The sequence below is a fragment of the Peromyscus leucopus genome, chromosome 5, assembly GCF_004664715.2.
Source record: "Peromyscus leucopus breed LL Stock chromosome 5, UCI_PerLeu_2.1, whole genome shotgun sequence".
In the NCBI taxonomy this organism is placed as follows: Eukaryota; Metazoa; Chordata; class Mammalia; order Rodentia; family Cricetidae; genus Peromyscus; species Peromyscus leucopus.
Window position 1 is genome coordinate 82,242,065 of NC_051067.1, and position 16,352 is coordinate 82,258,416.

The 16,352-nt window shown below is 39.3% G+C and overlaps 1 protein-coding gene across 11 annotated transcripts in view; it reads left to right on the forward strand.

The window, feature by feature from the left end:
* Chd9 (chromodomain helicase DNA binding protein 9) overlaps positions 1–16,352 on the forward strand; it is a 229,473-nt gene that overhangs the window by 101,883 nt on the left and 111,238 nt on the right. The gene's annotated exons all lie outside the window — the stretch shown is intronic.

The following is a 16,352-nucleotide window of genomic DNA, read 5'->3' on the forward strand; positions in this document are numbered from 1 at the left end:
GACCTTATACTTCTGATCTTCCTGCCTCTATCTCTTGAGTGCTAGAATTACAGAACTGTAGCATCATACCTGGTTAATATGGCCTGGTTATTATACTGACTAATGTATCTGGTTAATGCTTAGGGGATCAACACAGGGCATTGTGCATGATAGGCATGCACTCTACCACAGTGTTATACCCTCAGCCCTCTTTTTAGTTTTCATTTCAAGACAGATTTTTGTTTGTTTGAGACAGGGTCTCTCTGTGTCATCTTGACTGGCCTGTAACCCAGAAGTCAGAGATCTGACTGCCACTGCCTCTCAAGTGCTAAGACTAGAGTGAGTCACTACACCTGGCTCAAGACAGATCTTACTGAGATGCTTAGGTTGGCTTTGAACTAACTTTGTAGGCCAGGCAGCCTGCAAATTTACAATTCTTCTGCCTCAACCTCCCAAGTATCTCCAATTACAAGTCTGTCCCTCCAAGCCCAGCTTTGTTTTATTTCAAAAAACATTTCAACACACTGATTTTAAAAATTTTATTAGCATATATTAATTTTAAATATTAGGAAACTTTGTTGTGACCTTTTCTTGCATATAATGTATATACACATATTATATATTTTTTCTTATTATATTTTGATCATATTAACACACACTGTATTAACTTTCCTTGTCTCTTACTATTCCCTTTCCTCTTTCCAACTAGTCTGCTTTTTGCTTTCCTTTGTTGTGTGACCTAGTGATTTTCATTAGAGTTGCTTGAAGAAGTATGGGTGAGAGGCTATTTATGAGACTGGACACCTTGCCAGTAGGCATAACTGTGATGAAATGTCTCTCCCTCCCCTAGCAACTACCTATAGGGCAGAACTTGTGAGCCTCTCCAACTTCCATAACTGGATGTTGGTGATGGATCCAATCATATGCAGGATTTACGGAGGTAACCACAGCTGCAATAGACATATCGGGCCCAGTAGACAACATTCCACAACACTCCCCATTCCTTCATTGTGACAGTCTTTGTGCTTCCTCTTGTGAAATGTTCTCTGAGCCTTGGAAGGGGCTATACAGATGTCCCAGTTAGGGCAGAACAGTCAATTTATTGTCAGCACTTTGACTGGTAGTTAATTTCTGTCCTTGAAAATAATGCTTCTTTGACTTAAAGCTGACAGCAGTTGTAATCTAGTGGCATAAACATGATCGCTTAGAAGGCAATTTGGTAGGCATATCATATCCAATTAGCAAAACAGCAGCAGGCGCTTCCCCATTGGGCCTCCGACCTTCCCAGCTGTATAGGCTCTTGACAAGGTTTACAGTACCAGATGTGGGGCATCTCAAATCCAGTGAGACAGTGGTTGGTCATCCATCCGCATAACAGACTTGACACTGCTGTACCAGTGGCACAGCTTGCTTGGCCAATAACAGTATAGCACACAGCTGGATAAGAATTGTTGACGACAGTTCTCTCCCAGCAGTCTGCATCGCACTTTCCACGATGATGAGGGATACTTTTCAGGGAAGACGCTTCCAGAGCAAGTCTGGCTTGATGTTTCTATGTTCTGCAACCAGAGCGCCAACACAGTTTTTGAAATGTCTAAGGTGGACATACCAAAAATATACTAAAGTATATTTAAAAGGCACAAACTTATCTTCCATTCTACTTATTGAGTGTTAGGATTTTGCTCCCTCTACTGGAGGGAGGGTCAAGCATGTTAGTCAGAAGGACCCTGGAGAAACTCTCCAATGACCAAATTTAGGTTCATCTGTTCAATTTGTGTGTAGTCTTTTACTGGCTTTGACTAATTGCTTTGTCCAATGTATAATTAAATTATGAACCATTAAGTTTATTTACTTTTTTTTTTTTTTTTTGAGAAAGGGTTTCTCTGTGTAGCTTTATGCCTTTCCTGGAACTCACTCTGTAGCCCAGGCTGGCCTTGAAATCAGAGAGATTCGCCTGACTCTGCCTCCCAAGTGCTTGGATTAAAGGCATGTGCCACCACCACCCGGCAAAGTGGTGCTTGGTTTTGTTTTCTAAGAGCTAACATGTTGTTTTTTGTTTTCCAATTCATGTTTTTCTAAAGATGTTTCCAGTTTTGAAAGTAGTAAGGAATTTCTTTTATTTAGATTTTATTTATTTTCTTTCATATAGTCTTGCAAGGTCATATAGATAAGTGATGTAGCCTCCATTGCTAGCATATAAACATATAGACACTGAAGAGAAATTCTTTCTTGTTGTTTTTGTTTGTTTTTTTGAGACAGGGTTTCACTGTGTAACCCTGGCTGTCCTGGAAATTGCTTTGTAGACCAGGCTGGCCTTGAACTCACAGAAATCCACCTGCCTCTGCCTCCCTAGTGCGGGGATTAAAGGCATGCACTACCACCAGGCAAGAGAAATTCTTTTAAAACTCCATTTGTAAATCATCTTAGGGCCTAGAGAGATGGCTCAGTGGTTAAGAGCACATATTGTTCTTGCACAGGACCCAAGTTCTATTACCTGCCCCCATATCAGACAGCTCACAGCTCCCTGTAACTCCAGCTCCAGGGGATCTAACACCCTTCTGTTCTCTACACTCATGCAGATATATACACATACACATAAATAAATAATAATAAACATTTCTTTTTTGGTTTTTTCAAGACAGAATTTCTTGTGTAGGCCTAGCTGTCCTGGAACTCTGTAGAATAGGCTGGCCTGGAACTCACAGAGATCCACCTGCCTCTGCCTCCCAAGTGCAAGGATCCATCACCTCCCAGCTAATGAAAACCAATTCTTTTTTTCAGAGCTGAGGACCAAACTCGGGCCTTGTGCTTGCTAGGCAAGCGCTCTACCACTGAACTAAATACCCAACCCCGAAAAAATTTTTTAGAAACATCATCTTGTTCTATACTGATAAACTAATGAAATTTAAAAGCTACTAACCTTTTTTTTTTCTCTATGAAAACAATGTTCAAAAATTTACAAAGGGCAATCAATTTGGGATCAAATTGATAGGCAATCAATTTGTTTTTATTTTTCAAAATTTATGTGTATGGGTGTTGTACCTGCATATATGTCTGTGTACTGTTTGTGTACCTGGTGCCTAAGGAAACCAGAGTTGGGCATCAAATCCCTTGGAACTGGAGTTGCAGATGGTTGTGAGCCCCTGTGTGGGTTCTGGGAACCAAACCTAAGTCCTCTGGAAGAGTAACTAGTGCTCTTAATCCACTGAACCATCTCAGCAGCTCCAGGGTTCTGTTTTGTTTGCTTGTTTATTTTTGGTTTTTTGTTATTGTTGTTTTGTTTTTTTGAGACAGTATTTCTCTGTTTAGCCCTGGCTGTCCTGGAACTCACTTTGTAGACCAGGCTGACCTCAAACTCAGAGATTCGCCTGCCTCTGATTCCCATGCCCTGGAATTAAAAGATATGTACCATCACCACCCAGCTTAAATCAGGTTTCTTTAGTTCTATCTCTTGCAATAATTTTGTTTTGGACTAAACTAGCAAGCAGTATTACATTAAAAAATAGGGTGGTGTGCTTTATTTTTTCAGTTTATCATAACTAATTCTGAGGTAGTCCTGGTGAGATGGTGTAGAAGGGAAAAGCACTTGCTGCACATCCTCCTGAGTTTGAAACAGACTTCCCAGAGTTGTTCTGCATATATGCCCTATAGTACACAGCTGTGCATATGTACCAATAAACAAAATACATTCTGAAATAAATCATGTATCCTAGACAAGATATTCTTTGATCTACTTTCTGAAAAGTCAGTGACATTTCATTCAAATTTATGAAACTTCGATGAGAACATTGAATCTTTTTATTTTTTGAGACAATGTTTTCTCTATGTACCCCTGGCTGTCCTGTTTGTAGACCAGGCTGGTCTTGAACTCAGAGATCCACCTGCCTCTGCCTCTGGAGTGCTGGGACTAAAATCTGTACACCTCCAATGCCTGGCTGAGAAGATATTTAAATGTTTAAAGAACATTTCTAAGCTTTGCCTTTGTTTTTCTCTCAAGAGCAGTCATGTAGACAACTGTCAGATAGCTTAGCACACTTTGAGGTTTGTATGCAGTGTTAGAAACAGCGAAGATGGCTGTATTGGACTCTAGGATTTTATTTACTTTTTTGTCATTGTAACAAGGTCTCACTATGTATCTTGGCTGGCCTGGGACTCTATGTGGCTGATTTCAAATTTATAGCGAGACCTGCCTCTGCCTCCCGAGTGCTGGGATTAAAGACTTGTGTGCCCATGTGCTTGTTTGCCATTTGAAACGGAGAAAAAGAGCAAAGGTAGAGGTCCAGTATAGGTCAGCGGGGAGAAGGGGCAGGAGAAGCCACAGCAAGTGTTTGCAAGTGATTATTTGCAACTTTGGAAGCAGATAAAATACTGACTTACCACCACCTTTTGTTTTTGGAGAGAAGAATTTGAGAGACTCTAAAACTTTTTTTTAAAAAACTCTTTTATGATAAATATTTTGTGCTATTTTATCTCTTTAGTTTTTTGTCTTTGCAGAGTGAAAATGTGTAAGCTCAGTGTTTGTAAGTTAAATTCAGTGTACAAGTTCTATAGCAATGAGACGTTGAGTGGCTTAACTGCCACTCAGAACAAGAAACACTGTTTTGGATGTGTTTATATATAATTCTCTTTTAACTTTGTATTCTGATAAGTTCTTAACTTTGCTTAATTCCTTGATTTTTTTCCTCCACTCCTAAGCTACAGAGATACTTACTGGTTAACTTTTAAAAAGTTAGCCAGGCGGTGGTGGCCCACGCCTTTAATCCGAGCACCTGGGAGGCAGAGGAAGATGGATCTTTGAGAGTTTGAGGCCAGCCTGGTCACCAAAGCGAGTTCCAGGAAAGGCGCAAAGCTACACAGAGAAACCCTGTCTTGAAAAACAAAAACAACAAAAAAAAAGTTATTAACAGGTTGGGTAGCCTATGCAAGGCACATTTTTAAGATATATATATATATAATATATTATATATAATATGTATATTATATATTATATGTAATATGTAATATATATACATATATATACATATATATATATTTTAGACAACGTTTCTCTGTGTGATAGCTCTATAGCCTGGCTGTTCTGGGACCTGATTTTTTGACCAGGCTGGCCTTGAACTCACAGAGGCCTGTCTCCCTAATATTGGGATTAAAGGCATGTGGCCACTACACTCAGCTTCCTGATAAATTTAATACAAGGTCATTATAAGCAGTTTGATTAAACAGAAGACAAATATGTAAAAATATTGCCAAGAGTGGTATGGAGTAGATATGGAATATGGCTATGATTCCTTACATTCCAGAGATTGAGGCCAGAAGATTGGGAGTTCTGGGCAAACTTGGACTACTTAATGACACTCTGTTTCAAAAACGAAAAAAGAGGAGAAGGAAAGGGGAGGAAAAGCATTGAAATAAGTACTTGTGAGTTTGTTAAGAAAGATAACCACTCTTGACACTTCGTTATCTAAGTATCCAGTGAGGTCTGTTATAGGGACAATTTTGCAATTTTAGGAAACAAAGTTAGAATACAGGCCTCTCTGTTGACACTTTGTTACATATTATCCAGTGAGACAGTACTCCTATGTCGTGCTTATTGGCCTGGAACTGTGCAGACCTGGATGGTCTTTCTCTGCTTCTGCCTCTGCCTCCCCAACAGGGAAGCACCCAGGAATCTTGCTAAGAAAATGTAGTAGCCAACAGAGCAGTACTTGGCAAAAAGTGCTATGTATAAAATATTTGACATCCATTAATACATTGGGTCATCACAATGAACGTTGTATTTGGATTTGATTATTTGCTCTAATTTACATGGGAGGAAACTGAGTTACAGAGAAGGTAACAAACATCAAAGTACATAGTAAGCAGTCATGGTTAAATCAGCTCCACCTAATTTGACTCTATTATTACTTAAGTATGTTAATTCGTTATACTGTACAACAATACTATACTAATTTTTCCCCTCCCTTTCCTATTTGAACGTCAGCATTGCTAGTGCTGGGGAGATGATTCAGTGGGTAAGAGCACTCGATGTGCAAGCATGAGGACCCGAGTTCAGATCCTCAGCCCCCAGTAAGCCAGGGGTGCTGTTGCACTAACTCCTCCACTGTGAGGGGCAGAGATGGAAGGATTGATGGCCAGCCAGTCCAGCCAAAGATGCTGAGCTCCAAATTCAGTGAAACACTGTCTTGAGGAAATAAGGTAGGGAGTGATAGAATAGGTAATCCAGTGTGCCTCAGCCTCTACCAGCGTGTAGGCGCGCGCACGTGTGTATGTGTGTGTGTGTGTGTGTGTGTGTGTGTGTGTGTGTGTACCTACCTGTGTGCACAAATGCACTCACAATCACCTACAAATTATATTGTTATTTGTCATATTATATTCTGCATGTACTTGCGCACATCCATCTCCCCCCCCCCCCCATTCTGTTGAGAACCCTCAATTTTAGACCATGGATTTCTTTAGGCAGTGTTGGTAATAGATTATCTATTAGCAGAGAGTGAAAAATCCTAAGGCAAAATAAACAAACAAAAAACCTGAAAAGATTACATGTAAGATAACACCAAATGTCCCAAAGGTAAACACAGTAATTATCTTCAGATATTTGAAGGACTGTTGAGGCCACAATGAGGCCCAGCAAGCAGAAATGAGATGATGTGTGCCAAGTATGGAAGAAGTTTCCAATAAAGTTCTTTCACTGAAAGCGGGGAAGTAGAATAATAGCCCAGAATTTTCAAATAGGATCTCTGGAATAGGTGGAATTGGACTAACTTGACAGGTTATTTCAATTCAAAATTCTGTAACTGTAATTTTAGGACATCTTAGAGATTATATCATTTATAGTTTGTTTAGCCTCTTAGCAGTGCTTATAATATTCTAATTTTTTAGTTAAAGTAGGACATTTTAATCTAGAAGATTTGACAGAAGTATCAAAATCAAGCATTAATCTTCTAACTGTAGGTAAATTCCCAGATAATTTCTATTTTGTGCTTTGGCTTACTCAGACAATCAAGATTTTTGACAGGAGCACATAGCTGTTTTATATAGTGAAATATGACTGACTAGTTTTCTCTATTTGAGTCATTAATCTGAAACTATTATAAATCAAAGAAATATTTTACTATGGTGTGTTGGTATTGCTATAGGAGGAGATGTCAAGTGTGTAGTCAGAAAGCATGTATTATAGCTTTCAGTTAAGTGCATTGTACTTAACTGTGTAGACAGTATCTTACACATTTACCACACAGAGAGTACATTACAAATTATGGAAAATGTACAGTATTTGAACAGATAATTTCCCCCACTTGAATATGTATTTGTATATCTCAAAACTGACTTTTCCACGGTCATGGATTTTAGCACTAGACAAGATCTTTCTATAGTCTCATATACTAAAAGCAAAGTGGGTTAGACTTACTTATTGTTACAGTTTCCTTTCATAAGTAAAAATCTATAGTATTTTTACACGTGACCAGAAATGAAATACCCTCTATGACATGTTTTATTTAGAACACTGTATCACAGAGAACAGTTATAATTTACTGACTCCAATATTTATACTATTGTTTAAGTATAAGGGGCTAAAATAGCTACGGATTTGGTATATTGGAATTCTGTAGATTGGGGGGAAAAGTTCTACTATATCTTGTGCTTTCCATACACTTTGATTTTACTCATACCACTGTGTTTGGTTTTTTGTTTTGTTTTATTTTGTTTTTTCTTTCATGCAAGGATTGGGCCTTAAAGATTAGGTAGTTAAATTGGTCATCAGCCTTGATATTTGTGAAGGAGAGGAATAAATAATTTCCTCTATCCTTTTTGTTGTTGTTGGTGGTGGTGGTTTCTCTGTGTAATAGCCCTGGCTGTCCTGGAACCCAGCTCTGTAGACCAGGCTGGCCTTTGAACTCACAGAGATCTACCTATCTCTGCCTCCAGGGTGCTGTGACTAAAGCTGTGTGTCACCACGCCCAGCATCCTCTATCCTTAACAAGTTATTTGTTCTTACATCCCCCACCCCAATTTATTTATTTATTTATTTGCTCATTTATTTATTTGTTTGTGTGTGTCCACTCTGAGAGGCCAGAGGTATCAGATCCCACTGGAGCTGGAGTTAGGTGTAGGTGGTTGTGAGCTGCATGATGTGGGTGCTGGGAACCAAACTCTAGTCCTCTACAAGAGCAGTAAACTTTTTTTTTTTTTTTTTAATTTTTATTTTTACCCCTGGAGCTGAGGACCGAACCCAGGGCCTTGCACTTGCTAGGCAAGTGCTCTACCACTGAGCTAAACTCCCAACCCCTGAGCAGTACACTCTTTTTTTTTTGTTTGTTTGTTTGTTTGTTTGTTTTTCGAGACAGGGTTTCTCTGTGTACCTTCGCGCCTTTCCTGGAACTTGCTTTGGAGACCAGGCTGGCCTCGAACTCACAGAGATCCACTTGGGTCTCCCTCCCGAGTGCTGGGATTAAAGGTGTGCACCACCACCACCACCACCACCACCACCACCACCACCACCACCACCACCACCACCACCACTGCCTGCGCGAGCAGTACACAAGCAGGTAAGGGCACTTACCATCCTACTTACTAGCCGGAGTTTGCTTTCCTAAAACCCTTAGGATGAAAGGAAACTCCCATGGGTTGTCCTCTGACCTCTACACAAACTCACTCTCTCATTCTCTCTCTCTCTCTCTCTCTCTCTCTCTCTCTCTCTCTCTCTCTCTCTCTCTCTCTCACACACACACACACACACACACACACACACACACACACACACACACACACACACACACCAAAAAAAAGTTTAAAAAATTATGTCTTTCATCAAAATTTATTGTGTGTAATTTGAATTTCCCAACAAGATCAATAATTGCTTGTAACTCCAGCTCCAGATCAGACATCTCTGGTCTTTGTGGGTACCTGTACTAATGTGCACACACCTATACACAAACAATGACACATAAAAATAATAAAATATTTAAAGATTTATTTATCTATTATGTATACAGTATTCTGTCTGCATGTATGCCTGCATACCAGAAGAGGGCACACCAGATCTTATTATAGATGGTTGTGATTGCTAGGAATTGAACTCAGGACCTCTGGAAGAGCAGCCAGTGCTCTGAACCTCTGAGCCATCTCTCCAGCCTCTAATAAAATATTTTTAAAATATTGAAATTCTTTTCTTTTGTTTAGTAGCCATATAGCCTTGAGCAGATTTATTTTTCCGAACTCAGTGTATTTCCCCATAAAGTGGGATTGGTATTGGCACCAACCATGTAAAATTATTTTCTATATTGACAGACTTGCTGAGAAAGAAATCAAGGAAAATACCCCATTTACAATAGTAAAACAAGAAATCTGGTAATAAATGCAACTAAGATGAAATATATCTATGAGGATAACTTCAGGACACACACATACACACACATACACACACACACACACACACACACAGACACACAGAGAGAGAGAGAGAGAGAGAGAAATTGAAGACCATACCAATGATTGAAAAACCTTCCATACTTGTAGAATTGATACTAATTGCTCACAGATGCTTGTTTGAACAGTTGAGTCTGCATTAACTGCTATCAACTGTAGTAAGCATTGCTGAGCCAGGCATGGTGGCAGACACCTTTAATTCTGGCACTCGGAAGTAGGGCAGGAGGAATACTTTGAGTTCGAGGCCAGTCTGGTCTCTGTAGAGAGTTTCAGGAAAGTCGAAGCTACATAGACCCTGTCTCAAAAAATAAAAGGAAAAAAATAAAAGAAATCAGCAGTACAGTTTCTCTGTGAGCAGTGCAAATCTGTGACTCTAAATACAGGAAAGCAAGTAAAACTTCCTTGACATTCCATCTCACCTGAGCCAGAGTGGTTATTAAGAAAGCACGTGACAGGAAATGTTGGGAGAGCACGTGGAGAAAGACCTTTATTGCTCTTGGTAAGAGTGTGAACTGGTGTAGCACTTGGTAGGAGTGTGAACCGGTGTAGTCAATCTCAAAAGAACTAGTTAGAGCTGTCAAATGACACAGCTCTACTTCTCCTGGACATACACTCACAGGACCCCACCACAGAGACATTGTGGTGACCATGTGGTCTTAAGACACACATGCTGTATTTCACCATGAAACTTGATGCTTGTTGTGGGCTTTACATAGATGTCCTACTTAGCAAATTGTTGGCTAGTCCCTTCTATTCTTAATTGCCACATCACGAGTAGTTTCATCATGAAAGGATACTGAATTTGGGTAATCTTTTTCTTCATCATTTAATAGGATGTGAAGATTTTATTAGGCTCTTGACAAGCTATACTACATGAATTGATTTTTTAGATATTAAATTAGGCTTGCAGGCTGGAGAGATGACTTAGTGGTTAAGAGCACTGACTGCTTTTTCAGAGGACCCAGGTTCAATTCCCAGCATCCACAATGTGGCTCAAAGCCCTCCTTAACTCTAGCCCCAGGGTATCCAACCCTCTCTTTTGCTCAGACATGTACAGGTATGTATGCAAACAAAACACCTATATTTATAAAATAAATCAATAAATTTATAAAATAAAACCAAAACAAAATAAACAAAGCTCTTTTTTAAAAGGGGAAAAACCTGTCCTTTCCCTTAAGAAAGAAAAGGAGGGTTTGAGGAGGAGGGAATTAGGCTTGTATTCCTAAAATATATTGACGTACTCAGTCTCTTTCTCTCTTTCCCTGCCCTTTCCTTTCTTTCCTTCTATTAGTGGTTATTTTATGGTTAAGAGTTATTTTTGTCTACAGTCAACTTTAGTCTTTAGTTTGTTTTACTTTGTTTTTAGCTATAATTTTAATTCATTAATTGTAACTGTTTACTTTTTCTTTGGTTTTAATAGGCTATCTAGATGATTGTATTAGTAAACAATGTAATTAATTAGAAATTTTTTTTTAATCTCTGGCCAGAAATTAGTGCATTTGTAGACTTCTCATATCTTACAGCAAAGGAAACAAATATATTTTGTTTTTAATAAGTAAGATCAACAAAGTAGGTTAAAAATTAATATTGACATTATTTTCATAACCTGTCTTCAGTGGAGTGTTTTTATGTTTGCATTTTACTTTTATTAAATTTGTTATTTGAAGGTCGGGCGTTGGTGTCACACGCCTTTAATCCCAGCACTCGAGAGGCAGAGCCAGGCGGATCTCTGTGAGTTCGAGGCCAGCCTGGGCTACCAAGTGAGCTCCAGGAAAGGCGCAAAGCTACACAGAGAAACCCTGTCTCGAAAAAAAAAAAAAAAAAAAAATTGAAATACTGTGTATTCTAAAAGTGCCATAGTGAACAATGTTCTTTCCCCTTTCCCACTTTCTGAATTATAAATTACAACAGAACCAATGAATGTTGTCCACAATGGTTCCCCAAACTCTGTGTGTGTGTGTGTGTGTGTGTGTGTGTGTGTGTGAGAGAGAGAGAGAGAGAGAGAGAGAGAGAGATATTTTTTATTTTTACATGGGGTTAACTCTCTGTGGCCTGGCTGTTCTAGAACTCCTTTGTAGACCAAAAATGCCCTCAGAACTCCCAGAGATTTGCCTGCCTTTGTCTCCCAAATGCTGTGATTAAAGGCATGTCCCACCACCCAGCTTACTGAACTCATTTTTTTAAAATTTATTTTCAATTATGTGTATGTGTATGCACTTGAATTGAGTGCCCTCAAGACCACACCTATTGGATCTCCTGAGCTGGAGTTACAGGTGGTTGTAGCCATCTGATGAGCATTGGAAATCAGGCCCTCTAGAAAGAATAGAACTCACTCTTAAATTAACCACTGAGCCATCTCTCTAACCCTCTCATAGTCATTCTTAAGGTCTTATCAATTGAAGGATAGATTGCTGATTGAGACCCTCTGTTGTCAGTTATTATAGTTTACAATGTAACTTTTTACCTGGCAGGGGAAAATACAATTTCTTTCTCAATTTTTAAAAAAATTTTGTCTGTTAAAATAACAACAAAACAGAAAACAAACCACCAGCAACCAACTAACACACTAACCAAAATGATTTAAAATTGACAAAGCATAGGATTTGTCTATAGTCTGAATCAAAGGTTTCTCAAACTTGTGCCTCATCCAGTCCTTGTATTCGACTTTTCCACTACTTGTCTAGTGCATTTAGATTTTTGAGATTGAGCAGTATTTGTCCTGATGTTGAGAGGGGGAAGGACTATAGTGCCTCAGCATCCTGTGAGTGCGCGTTTTAATATCTCACAGTTTCAAGTCTACTCAAAAGAACTCTTTGTTACTTGTTATATATGTAGATGTAACTAATCGTCTTATTAAAATAAGAAACACAGAGCCAATGTAAAAGAGAAAGCTGAGAGGTCAGAGCTCAGAGATAAAATCTTACCTCCTGCAGTGCTCCTAACTTCCCCGAGAGACCTTCTTCCTGTTTGTCTGTCTTTAAATAGTCTGTTCTGCCTTCTCATTGGTTGTAAACCCAACCACATGACTGCCTCATCACTGTCTGTAAGTACCGCCCTCCAGGTCTTAAAGGCATATGTCTCCAATACTGGCTGTATCCCTGAACACACAGAAATCTACCTAGCTCTTCTAACCACCATGCTCTTGCTATGGCTCTAATAGCTCTGACCCCAGGGCAACTTTATTTATTAACATAAAATTAAAATTACATTTCAGTACAAATAAAATATCACCATATATATATGATTGTCTTCCTTCCTTGGAAAGTGTCTTGCCCTCTCTTCACTTTATTCCTTAAGAGGACAATCTTCTTTTGTTCATATTGACTTGTTTCTCACAAATACGTGGTAGTTTCTTATTTACCCTTTCTTTTATCTTGCACATGCTATGCATTCTACGTCTATGATAAGAATATCAGTGTGTGTGTTTGTTCGTGCGTGTGTGTGTGTGTGTGTGTGTGTGTGTGTGTGTGTGTGTGTGTGCGCGCCTGTCTTTGTCTGGCTATCATTCAGTTTCAGGGTACTGTTTTAGTCATTTTTGTTGTTGCAATAGCAAAACACTAGAGACAGAGTAATTTAGAAGAGCGGTTTATTTGGCTCACTTTCTAGAAGCTGAGAGAAAACCAAGAACATGGTGTTGACATCTGCTTTGTGGACAGTTGGATTGCATTATAACACGACAGAAGACATCCAGGGTGAAACAGAAGGACTTTGCCAAAGAGAGCTTGCTTCTATAACATGGCCACTTTTCTGATACTCATGAATCCATGAATGGATATTTATGAAGGCAGAGCCTTCATGGTTCAATCATTTTCCTAATACCATGGATGTAATTTGAGGGATTATTTCCACCACCACCACCCCCAAGCACACACCCTTTTTTTTGAGACAAGGTTTCTCTATGTAGCCTTGGCTGTCCTAGAACTTACTGTGTAGACCAGGCTGGCCTTGAACTCAGAGATCTGCCTGCTTCGAGTGCTAGGGTTAAAGGCATGTGCCACCATGTCCAGCTCAAATATATTCATTCTAATTCTGTGTGATACCAGATTGCGCTTGATTTAGTGGTTTAAAACAACACATTTATTATCTCATTGTTTCCTTCGGGCATGTGTCTTGTCTTTTTTCCTCTCCTCTTTATTTTGGGATATTTTAAAAATTGGTTTGCTTGTCTGTCTGTCTGTCTGTCTGTCTGTCTCTCTCTCTCTCTCTCTCTCTCTCTCTCTCTCTGTTTTGAGCCACCAATGTGGGTCTAGGGAACCTCTCACTCTTAGCCACTGGGCCATCTCTTCAGCCCAAGTTTTAGTTTTTGCTCATAGATTTGTCTTCCAGTTTTCTTGAATATAAATGTTATGATATTCTAATTGACTTTTAGTGTAGAAAATGGCAATATAGTGTTTCTTAATGGCAGACAAACAGAAAGGGTGCCCTTCTGCTATCAGAGTCTCACAGAAAATTCACCAAATAAGTGTGTGCTGCTCTGTCACCCCCAACATAGACCTAATATATGTTGAGGTTGCTTTTATGATGAATATATTGTTTCTATGGAAAAAAAAAAAAAGGAGGTAGAAAAGAAAAGACTAAAAGACATTGGTGGGCTGGCATAAATTTAATAAGAATGTGGGTTTTACCTAAGACTCTTTCTTCTTTTATTTTATTTTTGATTTTGAGACAGGGTTTATCTGCGTGGCCCTAGAATTCTGAGACCAGGCTTGCCTCGAACTCACAGAGATCTGCCTGCCTCTGCCTCCTGAGTGCTAGGATTAAAGGTGTGTGCCACCACGGCCAGGCTGGTTTTTTCTATTTTATAGTGGGAATAATAACTTCTGTCACAAAACTGTTTTCTGGGATGGATGAATTAAATAAGGTAATACAGATTGAAATCCTGTATTAGCACAAATGTTAGCTTTCATTTCTAAATCATGTTGATAATTGTAGTTAGTAGTAGTTGAGTAACATTCTTTGTTCAACAGTACATAAAGAAATTGGTATTTATATGATCAGCCTAGTCGTGGTTTATTGAGGTTTCAGTTGAAAATGTAACCTTCCAGAAGACCTCAGCCCACTTAAAATACCTAGAAAGTAATTTTGTATTGGTACTTTATTATATTGTTGGAGGAGGTGAGACATAACTGACTCATGTGTTTGTAATAGCCACCATATGGCCTTTACTCTGTGTTAAAAATAATTCTAGCCGGGCAGTGGTGGCGCACGCTTTTAATCCCAGCACTTGGGAAGCAGAGCCAGGCAGACCTCTGTGATTCGAGACCAGCCTGGTCTACAGAGCAAGATCCAGGACAGGTGCCAAAACTACACAGAGAAACCTGTTTGAAAAACAAACAAACAAAATTTAAAAACTCTTTCAATAAAGAGGAAGAGCAGACTGGGGATTTCATACACAAAGTTTGTGTTTTCCTCTCCTGAGGATTCGTGTCTCCGCTCTGAGACATGACAACATACATGGAGTAGTGCTCCTCAGGGAAGCTCATGAAGACTCTTGATGAATAATTGTCCTCAGAGCACTAATACATAACTGTTTGGTTGATTGCTTACTTACCTGATCTTCAGATTGGTGAACTCTAGGTAACTCACATCCTCCAACCTAAATCACATAATCTATTTTTCTGATGGCCAACCCTACCTAAAATTCCAAGGGGTCTCACCCCTGATCTGCAGAGAGGCATTCCTACTAAGTAAAGTGTAAATTTCTCCTGAAAGTCAAGGACAGAGAGCCAAACTGATTGTATTGAGACAGCCCACAGTAACTGGACTGTTCTTGAGCCCTGATCCTCTTCCACTTCCCAATTGCTTGGACTGTAGCCCAACTCAGCCAACAAGGCTGAATTCCTTACTTGACTAATACATTTAACTGTTAGACAAACTCTAGCCTTTGGTAACTTGATTTAGTCTCATCCACTTATTATTTTATCAGATATTTTGCATTCAGTGGACATGTGTTGCTCCAGAACACAGTCTTGTTTTCCAAAAGCTTACTTCCGTGGTGTAACTTTTAAGTTTTTCTCCTTTGATTCTATAGTTATCTTCCAGCCAGACTTACAAAATAATATAGAACAAAATAACCTTCATTGAATTGCAGTACAGCCTTCCTACATCTCCTAGTTCATGTTACTATTGCTGTGATAAAACACTGTGACCAAAAGCAACTTAGGAAATTGGTTTCTATATCCACTTCACTGTACATCGTCAAAGGAAGTCTGGGACCAGAATTCAAGCAGGAATCTGGAGGCAAGAGCTAATGCAGAGGTCATGGAGGGATGCTGCTTACTGGCTTGCTCCCCATGACTTGCTCAGCCTACTTCCTTAAGAATACAGGACCACCACCCCAGGGTTGGCACCACATGCAAAAGGCTGGGCCCTCCCACCTCAATCACTAGTTAAGAAAATGTTCTACATGCTTGCCCACAGTCTTATGGCGTCATTTTTTCAATTGTGGTTGCCTTCTCTCAGATGACTTCTTTGTGTCAGGTTGACATAAAACTAGCCAGCACACCACTAAATGAAATGAAAGCATTCAGTAACTTCTTAGAATAATGTTTTGAAATTTTTTTGACTAGGACTCAATATATAGGTGTCCATAGATACTTATGAATATATATGAAAGGCCGAGAGAGAGAGAGAGAGAGAGAGAGAGAGACACGGCAGGATTTCATCAGGGGTTGAGGATTTCATCAGTAGATAAGAATGCTTGCTGTGCAAATGAGAGCTGAGTTCAGATCCCCAGCACTCACCCATGTTGTCTTTTTAAAGCTTAGTATGAGTATTCTTACCTGTAACCCCAACAGAAACAAGTTTGATGGGGCTTGTTAGCTACCAGCTTCACTGATAAATGCTGAGCTACAAGTTATATTTTAAGGGAAAAGGGCACAGAATGATAGGGGCACCAGACATCTTCCTTTAGCTTCCACAAACACATTCATGCACACATAAAAAGGCCC